This window comes from Brachyistius frenatus, unplaced genomic scaffold (genome assembly GCF_029030835.1).
Source record: "Brachyistius frenatus isolate BFR_SWC_R1_liver_20210118 unplaced genomic scaffold, ASM2903083v1 Contig_143, whole genome shotgun sequence".
NCBI classification, from domain to species: domain Eukaryota; kingdom Metazoa; phylum Chordata; class Actinopteri; family Embiotocidae; genus Brachyistius; species Brachyistius frenatus.
The window spans coordinates 33,207-45,000 of NW_027210742.1; positions in this window are offsets into that span (position 1 = coordinate 33,207).

Genomic DNA, 11,794 nt, shown 5'->3' on the forward strand with positions numbered 1-11,794 from the left:
TTTCCTTAAGATCTGCGTAACACTTGATTTAAACCAGTGTGCTGAACTTTATCCTTAAAAATAAAAAATTGCCTCATTTGTAAACTTGAGTTTCTCTCAAACGACTCCGGCGGCATTCAGCAGCGACTCTCACTTTGTCAGCAGCAGTTATTTTATTTTTATTTATTTTTTTGCAGATGTCTCGATGTGTGCACGAGTCTCTTCAAATGTAAAGTAACGCCGTCAGCCCAAATGCAAATACAAATTGCGGCGGTTTGTGGGGTGTCATCAGCGTACTGGATTGCTGTGTGTGTTTGTGTGTTGTTTGTGTGTGCGTGTGAGTGTGTGTGATACCGTGTGTGAGGGGGGTAAAAGGAGCTCTATTCTCCAGCTGAAGCCCCTCATCCTCTCTGTTTTCATACTGACACACTGTGAATGTCAAAGAGCTGCATGAGGCCAGACCTGTCAGTCAAGGACCGTGTGTGTGTGTGTGTGTGTGTGTGTGTGTGTGTGTGTGTGTGTGTGTGTGTGTGTGTGTGTGTGTGTGTGTGTGTGTGTGTTTGCGGGAGTGTTTATGTGTCAGTGGAGTGGTGTGTGTGTCCGAGAGGGAGAGAGAGAGAGAGAGAGTGTATTGTGAGTTGGCAGAGGATCTATGTGAACAGTGATGTGTGACAGAGAGAGTGAGAGAGAGATTTGGAGCTCAAGAGGGAAAAAGAGAGAACGAGCGATCGAGCCACAGAGCTAGAGAATCAAAAAAATAAAAAATAAAAAAATAATAAGGAGACAAAAAAAAAAAAAAAAAAAAAGAAGGGAGAGATTTGGTGCCCCGGAGAGAAAAGAGGCCAGAGGAAAAAGTGAACGAGGGAATCTGAGGGAGAGAAAAAAACAAAAGAGGGAGAGAGAGAGAGAGAGAGAGAGAGAGAGAGAGAGAGAGAGTGGTAGATGCAGGCTGACAGACAGAGCTGTGATCTGTGTGCAACTCGGCTGGATTTACTGGATCAGACAGACACTAAACTCCTCTGTCTTTCTCTCTGTCTGTTCCCTTCCCCTCACTCTCCCGGTCTTTTTGTCCTTCGCCTTAATGACCTTCTTCGTAGTCGCCGTCGGATTGTTAGGAAAGCGCAAGAGATTCTTACCTTGCTTAGAAAGTTGGGAGACATTCCGGACTGATTCCCTCTGCTGGTCCTGCAGATTTCTAACAGTTTCGTTTTTGGAGGAGCATGACTTGATGAGGGCTTGGGGGGGGCTATATTTTGTGGCGGATTAATCTGGGCTTGGAGCTTCCAGAAAAAGAATATGTGTTACCCCCTTTCGTACACACAGGAACATGACCTCTGCATTCAACCCATTGGTGACAAGTAAAACACACGAAGTAGTTGGGGGGAGGAGGGGTTGGTGCCTCGCTCAATGGCACTTCAGCATGGCTGTTTGCATTTGTCGGACCAAGGAATCGAATCGGCGACTCTTTAGTCCCACACTTTGCTTCTTAACTTTCAGATTCCCCCCCAATGAGCATTTGTGGCGGCAGGATGGTGTAGGATGCCGTGTGTTCACGATAATGGAGGAACATGTCGGCTGTTGACTCACTGTTGCGTTTTTAATCGTTTTTTTGAACAGTAACGGAGCTCAGTGGCACAAAGGATTTTACACACACAGCTCTTACTTAAAGGATCATTGTTGGTGTGGGTCTGCACGAGGGATTTGTGAGGAGTGAGACAAATATAGAATCTTCAATTCAGTTTTATTGAGATTATTTCAAGGCCCTTAACACAGTAAAGTCCTTTCAGCAGAACTTTACAACATTATACAGAGGAAACCAACAATTCAACAATTCCCACGTAAACTAGGAGGGAGAAAAGATAAACTCCCTTTTAACAGGAAGAAACGACAGAGCCAGGCTTATAGGAGAGCGGCCATCTGCCTCCACTGGTTGGCTTTGAGGGGGAGAGCGGAGAGAGAAAAGAGCAGCACAGAGATCCGGGACGTGAACTGTTGGTGGGGCCGGGAATCGCGGACCAGAGACATGCAGCTCCACGGATATCTGCAAGAAGACGATATGAGGTCGTAGGTCTATGGCAAATCTAACAAGACCTTCTTATTTAGTTCAATTGAACAAAATTCAAAAGGGTTTTTCCTGGCAGACGAAGAACTCTGGTTTTACTTGAATCTCAAATATTTTATGTCTCAGGTCAACACGATGGATTAATCCATAGGAGACAGCCCGGACACACTCCTCCTGCAGCACACGGCTGCCGTTAACACACCTGCACTGTGTTGTTTACGTCTTTGCAGCCTGTTTGATTGGTACCAGCACATGTGGTGTGTGTGTGTGTGTGTGTGTGTGTGTGTGTGTGTGTGTGTGTGTGTGTGTGTGTGTGTGTGTGTGTGTGTGTGTGTGTGTGTGTGTGTGTGTGTCATCATCAGCAGGGATTCGGTGCTGATCCTGTCTTACCTCTGAAAGACTGCGGTGAAACCTGCTGGAAACTCTCGCTCTCTCTTTCACGCACACACACACACACGCACGCACGCACACGCGCACACACACACACACACACACACACACACACACACACACACACACACACACACACACACACACACACGCACGCACACACACACTCTTATTTACTGTGTCCTGCTGGGATGTCTGGCGATCCGGAGGTGAGAGAAAATAAGAGATTCTCTTGTTTTCTTTCGCCTCCCGCCTCCCGTCCTCCCTTTCTTCTCTTCCTGCGTCGGTCTGCCAAAGAGAAAGCACTCTCGTTAAAAAACATTCTGACAAAATGGACGCTCAAAGCATCCACCTTTAAACCTCTCCAGTGTGAATAGTTCTCGTCTGTGTCGTGAGTTAAATCCTTTACCGCAAACTACAGGTGATCAGGTGACGCGAAACGCTTGCAGAGTGAAAGTAACATGCAAAGATTTGTAGTCAGTGTTTATTTGGCAGATTTTTTTTTTTTTTTTCATTTTTGCCATCTGGATTTCTGTACTTTCAAGTTGATTATGATTAATTGTTTTGTTTGGATTTGTGGTCATACCTTAAGTTCACCCCTCCTCCCCCCTTTATTTCTTCCAACTTTTTCTCCTCCTTTCTTCTCCCATTGCCACAATTTTAATTTGTTGTCCTTACTTCCCTTTGTCTTCTTCCTCCTCTTCCTCTCCCTCTCCTCTCCTCTCCTGAATGTCAAAATAACCTTTTGCCCAGACATGAGGAGCGCTTGATTTCTCTTATCTTGCCCGTGACATGCCCACTCGTGGGGCTGTTTAAGCGCATGGCAAGACGCCTCCAACATCAAACGCACCGCGAGCAGCTTGAACGCGGGGCTCCTTTCCAAAACCCTCGCTCTGTAATTCTTCAGATAGGAAGGCATGGTGAGCGAAAAAGTCACAATATCTTTGCTGATGTCACAGCTCTAACCCGACTCAACCTGCGAGGCCCGCGAGAGTCCGACCGCCCGCTCTTTAGATTCATCTTCTTCCGTGAAATTAGCCTCCTTTTGTTGCAAGCGCAGAAAGTCAAAAGACATGTTTCATATCCCTTTTCCAGACAAATCAAACGTATTGTCATCGTGGCTCCTCGTCCGAATGCCGCACAATCCAACATTATCTGGCGGATATGATTCACACGCCGGTTAAGAACTTCAAGAACGAGGAAACATACATCGTATAACTTTAGCCTCAAGTGTTTGAAATATCAAATGCTCGTCCAATGAGACCGAACGGTGAATCAGCAGCTTTACGTTTTGTGGCGGCACACATTAACACGTTCAAGGCAACGAGTAATCAAAAACGAAACTGTTTAACAGAGAACGGCATACAAACGGTTGTAAATCAGCTGCAGTAACGCAACAGGCCGTTTCAGCAAACTCGGACTTGTCTGAACAGAATCGCTCTCTCTCTCTCTCTCTCTCTCTCTCTCTCTCTCTCTCTCTCTGGTTCGCTCCTCCATTAGCATCACCGCTAACAGCTAACCGTCCAGTAGCTGATTCACGCCCTCCTTCACTGATGTACTTTAGACTTTCTGGGTTTCGTTCGAGAGCAGGTGACATCATCCGAGTAGCAAACCTATCGAGAATTATTTCGATGAAGCTGACTCGTTTTTTTGTGTTTTTTTTTATAGTAACATTAAACGTATCTAAGCAATCTCTCCACGTTTCACTTTTTTGCCTTTAATATGTTGAAATAGTGTGACGTGTTATGTGGCAGTTTATTGTTTTAAAATATAACGTTTTATTATAGGTTTTTGTTCTTTTGATTATTTCTGACATAGCCCAGTCCTTTCCCATCATGCATTGAGGCCTCACTTTTGATCTTGTGTGGTTTTCCTTGCAGATGTCACTGTGACATGACAGGAAGTTGGGAGTGTGTGTGTGTGTGTGTGCGCGTGTGCGTGTGTATGTGTGTGTGTGTGCGTGCGTGTACGCCAGACGGTATAGAGTTCATTGGGCTTTCATACACAGATTTATTGCGCTTGAGTGTGTGCGCATAATTTTTCCAGAACCATCTCAGCTTGTGCTTTTATGTTTGTGTGCATGTGTGTCTGTTTATGTGTGTGTGTGTGTGTGTCTGTCTGTCTGTCTGTGTGTGTGTGTGTGTGTGTGTGTGTGTGTGTGTGTGTGTGTGTGTGTGTGTGTGTGTGTGTGTGTGTGTGTGTATGAGAGAGAAAGAGAGACATACTGCAGAGTGGTTCTACCTGTAAATGTCAGGCAGCTGTCCTCAGCGTTGACAGGTAAGAAATCAGCGGTAAATCAGGCCGGTAGCTCGGCTAAAGAGGTGATTAATAAACATGTCATCTGTGTGTGTGTGTGTGTGTGTGTGTGTGTGTGTGTGTGTGTGTGTGTGTGTGTGTGTGTGTGTGTGTGTGTGTGTGTTTGAGTGTGAGACCTCATGTAGACCTTATTTGCTTTAAGACAGAGAGGGGGTGAGTGAGGGAGGGATGAAGACATGACAGCGATGAAGAGGAACGTGTCAGTCAACAGGGAAAGGTGAAACAGTGAAAATGAGAAATCCTGCTTGATTTACGGTGACAGAAACAGGAAGAGGCTGCTTCATAAAAAAAATAAGGGCGCCATTTTTATCTATCTATATTTGATCTTTTTTTAAAAATTTTTTTATTATTATTATTTGTCTGACTCCCCTGCTACTTTATATTCATCCTGTTGAATCAGTTCTAATGAAAGCTTTTTCCTCTGCTTTGCATGTGTTCATCTGTCTGTCCGTTTTCAGACTGTACAAAAAAAAAAAAAACCCTCTCTTGAATGAGATGTGAATCGCAGTATGCAGGACTCAGGAAGCCTCTCTTTTTTTTTTTTTTTTTTTGGTTCTGTGTCGTCGTTAAAACACAAAGAGAGATGCCGAAGCTTCGCCCTTCATCACACTTAGCCCTGCGACCGCACCGCTCTCTAATGGAACTTCATCCATTTCAAATGACAGAATCCATTATGGCCGTATGCACCGCTCTGCAAGCAAGTGTTGCATGCACTGGATTTATTCTTGTTATTTGCTGATAATGTGTGCAAACTAAACCGAGCCACATTTTTTTCTCTCTCTCTCTCTCTCACGCTGATGATTAACTTGCAGAGGTGGATGTCGCAGGTTTAAGAGAAAACGAACAAATTTTAAACAACTGTTACAGTTCGTACGTCAGCTGCCAGTTGCTCATATCTGGCTGCGGGACAGGTGCAAGATAAACACTTAAAGCTCCATAAACTTTACTGGAAAGGAAGAAGTCATTAGACAAATGGAAAGACGGGACAAGGTGAGTGTCAAAGGCCCTAAAACATCTGGCACGCCACTGCAACAGCAATACGTTATTACAAAATAAAAAATAAAATCGAAATTAATGATGCACGAATCCCCAAGAAATAATCACCACAAGGGACTGAAGGACACTCCCCCTTCAATGTGGGAAAGGTGGATATTTGAACCCTTGAAACTGAAACTCATATTATCTGTGGCGTAGTGGCGTACTTCAAAGAAATAAAAGAAACTTCGCATGCGCGCGCGCATGTATGCGCCTGTGGTTGATTACGTGCGTTAACGCAAGACAACGAAGCAAAAAGCAGACAGAAAGCGGACTGATAAGATGCAGGTTCGAGGTGAGCACTAAAACATTTTATTACTGGCATGAGCTTTCTCAGACGGAAAAAAAAAAGTTTGTACGAGTTGTCAAGCCGTCTGGTTAGATGGTAAATTGAGTAGTAGTTTGTGTGAGTGTGTGCGCGCGCCTTTGTGAGTGGCAGCTGTTCAGCTCTCCATGTGGTGGGAGGTCGACAGATAGAGGTGTGTGTGTGTGTGTGTGTGTGTGTGTGTGTGTGTGTGTGTGTGTGTGTGTGTGTGTGTGTGTGTGTGTGTGTGTGTGTGTGTGTGTGTGTGTGTGTGTTTTAACAGACTGCAGGTGCGTGTGTGAGAATGAGCCTGTCACCAGGGGTTCAATTTACACATTGTTTGTACACTTGTGTGCTGGTGTGTGTGTGTGTGTGTGTGTGTGTGTGTGTGTGTGTGTGTGTGTGTGTGTGTGTGTGTGTGTGTGTGTGTGTGTGTGTGTGTGTGTGTGTGTGTGTGTGTGTGAGTGAGTGTGGAGCGTGCAGAGTGTTTGTGTGTGTGTGTTCTTGTACTTCTATCTTTGTGAGGACCAATTATTTTCCAAGCCTGAGAGTGAGGACATTTTAAGTAGGCCAGTTATTACTTCTTCAAAGGTTCAATGCAGTTTATAACACTGTGTGTGTGTGTGTGTGTGTGTGTGTGTGTGTGTGTGTGTGTGTGTGTGTGTGTGTGTGTGTGTGTGTGTGTGTGTGTGTGTGTGTGTGGAGGGAGGGGAGGGGGCTACTGCAGTTCTTTCACCTGCTACAGACTCAATTAGTCAGAGCAGAAAAAAAAAAAAAAAATTCACGGATAGCGAGGAAACATCAGACGCTTGTTTTGCCCTGTCATGTCAGTAATCGTTGGTTTCATCCTCCCCAAACATGAAATGTTAGACGAAGTTAAATATCTCATTCATTGCAGCTGCAGTGCAAACTTCAGCTCAGTGCAGGTGACAGCAGATCTGAGGGGAAACCAGAAGGTCAAATTCAGTTTATGCCATCTGATGCCTCGTGGCAAAAAAAAAAAAAAAAAGCATTTCAAAGAGCAAATTCAGATTTATCACAGTGAAAGATGAAAACGTTCTGGCAGCCGTTTGTAACGGGCTCGTGCTGATTTATGTTCTTCATTTGACTAAAAACAGCTGCCGTCTGAAACGGTTTATTGTGAGGTGTCTGAGGATCCAAGAACTTACGGGACTTGTATTAACATTAGACAGTTCGTACCCAAGTTTTAATCCTAAAACCAGGTCTAAACACTTTAAAAGGTTCTCAGACACCTTTTCCATAAATGTCTGTCTTCTCCTAAAACTCTTGCCATTTTCTAAATTGTCCCTGCTCTTAGAAACACGTGGACTTAACAACATTTTTACAAATAACATCTGAACCTCAGTTTTCCAAAATGCCAAAACTTTCAAAATATATCAATGAGTAACTCATTATTTTCTGATGTTGTCCCGATTTCCCCCCTAAAATGTTCCAACTTTTTAGAAGCGTTTCCTCATTAAATAATTTCCTAAATGTTCTCGGTCTCTAAACCACCCCCCTCCCTTCCTCCCTCCCTCAAGCACGAAAGCTCAACGTATTTTAAACACGGTCTGAAACACTGCTGACTTTCTGAAGGGATTTAGTTTCGGAGTTAAACCCTCTTTTAGCTTCACTGCTGCACTGGAGCAAGACTGACCGGCTAAACCTGGGACTAAAACATCCTCACTGGCTGGGACAAAAGGAGAGTGTGTGTTTCCGTGTGTGTGTGTGTGTGTGTGTGTGTGTGTGTGTGTGTGTGTGTGTGTGTGTGTGTATAAATGTGTGTGTGTGTGTGTGTGTGTGTGTGTGTGTGTGTGTGTGTGTGTGTGTGTGTGTGTGTGTGTGTGTGTGTGTGTGTGTGTGTGTGTGTGTGTGTGTGTGTGTGTGTGTGTGTGTGTGTGTGTGTGTGTGTGTGTGTGTATACATTTGACCCTGGCCTGGAAGTGTTTGAACATTCTCATAACAAATGGAGGGGTTACAGTGAGTCAACAGAAGTATGTGTTGCTGTTTTGTTTTTTTGTATTTCATGTGTGTGTGTGTGTGTGTGTGTGTGTGTGTGTGTGTGTGTGTGTGTGTGTGTGTGTGTGTGTGTGTGTGTGTGTGTGTGTGTGTGTGTGTGTGGGAGGGTGAGGGGAGAGGGGGTCTCTCTGCTCGCTAAACTGACACATTTTCAATCACATGGTTTATTCCGGCGAAATTGTCGAAAAAGAGGGAAAAGGGCAGATTTCTGCGGCTCTGTGGGCTACAATAGGACAAGCCAGGATTAGTTTTTTCACTTTGTGCGTCTGTGCGAGCACACAAGTGTGTGTGTGTGTGTGTGTGTGTGTGTGTGTGTGTGTGTGTGTGTGTGTGTGTGTGTGTGTGTGTGTGTGTGTGTGTGTGTGTGTGTATTCGCAGACAGTGCCCCGGTAGCCAATTTGTAATATATAGTCAGCCTTGAAAAATGGCCCAGATCTCCCCTTCGCTGTCTGCAATTTAGCTCTGCCGGCGCCCGGCAATACCCATTGTACTGCCTCCCACCACTGCCATTTTGGCCTGATGGAGTGTGTGTTTGTATCGCGTGTGTGTGTGTGCGTGCGAGAGTGTTTGTTTACTTGCTTATGTGCATCTCTGTGTGCATTTACCCATGAGTCGGTCTTCGTGTGTGTGTGTGTGTGTGTGTGTGTGTGTGTGTGTCTGTCTGTCTGTGTGTGTGTGTGTGTGTGTGTGTGTGTGTGTGTGTGTGTGTGTGTGTGTGTGTGTGTGTGTGTGTGTGTGTGTGTGTGTGTGTGTGTGCGCGCGAGCCAGCGACTGTGTTTGTACTCGGGTTATTGAATTTCTGCTTGTGCGTGTGTCTGTGTGTGATTACGCGAGAGTGTGTGTGTGTGGGGGGGGGGGTGCCTGGTGTGTGCCTAAAGTCGTACTGTTTATTTAATGCAAGTACAGTTGACTTCCTGTGTGTATGTGTGTTTGATGCAGTGCAGTTACTCGTCCACTTTCCAAAATGACAGAAAGACACCTGAAGGCAACAATCTGGAACTAATGGATAGAAAACTGAAGTGGAGAGATGGGAAGGATGGATTTTTTTTTTGGGGGGGGGGGGGTGTAAGGAAAAGAATGAAGGAGAAAAGGGAGGAGAGTGTGAGTATAGAGAGGCATGAAGTAACGAGGAGGAAAATGGACTTTGATTTCCGGGTCAGGAGAAGGAAGGGAGAGAAGAGATGAAGGAAGGAAGGGAGAGAAGAGATGAAGGAAGGAAAGAAGAGAAGAAGAGAGGAAGGAAGGAAGGGAGAGAAGAGATGAAGGAAGGAAGGGAGGAAGGAAAGGAGAGAAGAAGAGATGTAGGAAGGGAGAGATGAAGAGATGAAGGAAGGGAGAGAAGAAGAGATGAAGGAAGGGAGAGAGACAATGGGTGAAAGAAAAAAGATGGAAGGAAAGGAATGAAAGGGATGTTTAAAGAAGGATTGATGCAGTAAAACAACGAGAACGGAGGAGAGAGAAAGGCATGGATAGAAAAGGAGGACGTTATCGAGGAGGTGATTTTAAGAAGGAGGAAGATGCAAAGAGAGATTGAAGGACAGAACCTTAAAGGATGGGAGGAAGGTTCGAGGAATAGTCAATGGCGAGGAGATGAAATAAGAAGAGAAGGGTGGAAAGAGAGATTAAGGACAAAGACAAAGGAAGGGGACTCGATGTGGTGAGGGGTGGACGGGACAAAGGAAGGTGGACATGTAGGGGAAGGATTTAAGGTTCAGGGTGACTGGGGGGAGTAAAAAAATAGAAGGTGAGGGAGGAAAAAGGAAAGGGATCACAAGGGAGAAGGAAAGGATGCAGGTGGAAGAGCAGAGTGAGGAAAACAAAACGGCATCAGCAGGAAAGAGAACCTGAAAAGCGAGGAAGGAAGGGAACGTTGGAAAAGAAATCCCGTGAAGGAGAGATTAAATAAGAGGAAGAGGAAAGGGAGCAGGAAGAAGATAAAAACAGAAGATGGAGGGGAAACGGAGCATCGGAGTGATGCAGAGCCAAAAGAGGAAGAAAGAGGCGATGTGATTGGTGGCCCCTTAAACCTCATCCGCTCTCCAGAGATACAGATCATTTCACCAAAGGTCTCTGTTCTGTTAATAGGAGACACGGTAAGAGGGGTGAGGTCAGCCCTGATCGTGTGTGTGTGTGTGTGTGTGTGTGTGTGTGTGTGTGTGTGTGTGTGTGTGTGTGTGTGTGTGTGTGGGTGGGTGTGTATGTGTAACTGACCAATGAAAAGCTGCCTTCAATGGAAAAAAAAACAAAAAAACAACTTAACTGCGTCACTACAACCACTCTCCACTGAAATCAATAGAAACTGCTGTGTGGCCTCGGTGTCACGGTGATGTCACAATGTTAGTGACGTCATTTTCTGTATTATTATTATTATTATTGTTTATTATTATTATTATTATTATTATCATTATTAGTAGTAGTTGAGATTCAAATCTGAAATCTTGATGTTTAGAAGAATGACTCAGAGGCTGTATTCGAAATCAAACATATCGGACATTTATTCTTGCAAGAAGGAGCAAAATACATGTACGCTCAAAGAAAGGTGTCCAGCACTGCTCGAAGCCTCTCCTCCGTTAGTTCAGCTTTTATACAGTGCCCCCCCCCCCGCCCCCCGCTCCCGCTGTACATCTGATTTTGTAGATAGTACCGAGTGAGGTCGTAGGTCACACGATAAAGGCACAGAGACGTTGTAACTGAGACTATGAATGAGTACATCTTTTCTGAGACAATGGGAACACGTTGTGCGACAGACAGACAAACATTTGACAAGTATGATGAGTTCGTTGTTTTTCCCATCGCTTGAAAAGAATCAAACTCGGGACAATTTGATCACAAGATTCCATCTCGTTTCTTCGTCCAATTCAGAATCTTCCCACCTTGAAGCACGTGGACGTCCCCAGCTGGCGTCTAGTACTCGAATGCACCTTCACATTTTTGTAAACTAACCATTTCTTACATTTATTTATTTCCTGCCATATAAAAAAAACACAAAAAACACCGAGTGAATCCTTCAGACCTCTTAAACCCACCGAATGTCTCTCTGTCCTGAGGGGGGACAAAGGACAAATGCACAGATTTGCGGCAAAAGACATCTTCAAGCAGGCCGATGCCGTATTCCACTTCTTTAACCTTTGCTCGGAATTATGTGCGCGACACTTTTCAGAACTCTTACAACCCGCTTGGTCCCGGGCTCGACGGCGATACGATCATTTTGGCCTTTCGTCTCTCGAAAACCGGCTCCGAGCTCGTTGGACAATCGCCCGAAGTACGCCGACCTCGGTGAAAGAGCAAACCTGCTTCTCTCCTTGCAGACGGCTGCATTCTTATCTTTTATTGTTTTACCTCCCCCCCCCCCACCTCCTTTCTCTTCTCCCCTCCCTCCCCTCCTCCCCCCCAACCCCAACAGCAGCGATATGTTTCCTAGTCATGCATCAAGAGATCAAATCTAAAAGTAATACAATCTCTGGACTTACATCTCGCGGCCGTTTTAATTTGAAAAAGCAACTCCCTCCCTCGGCCTTCTCCGGTAGCTCGAAGCCGAAATAAGTTATGCCGGCGGTGCCCTCGCTTCACCCTTCTGACAAGAACAATAGCGGCCGGCTCGCCTCAGAAAACTGTGTTTTACAATAATACTCGTCCACAAAGCAAGACCGACAATGTCAATGGTTTTTATGGTGCGCTACACAGTGCGG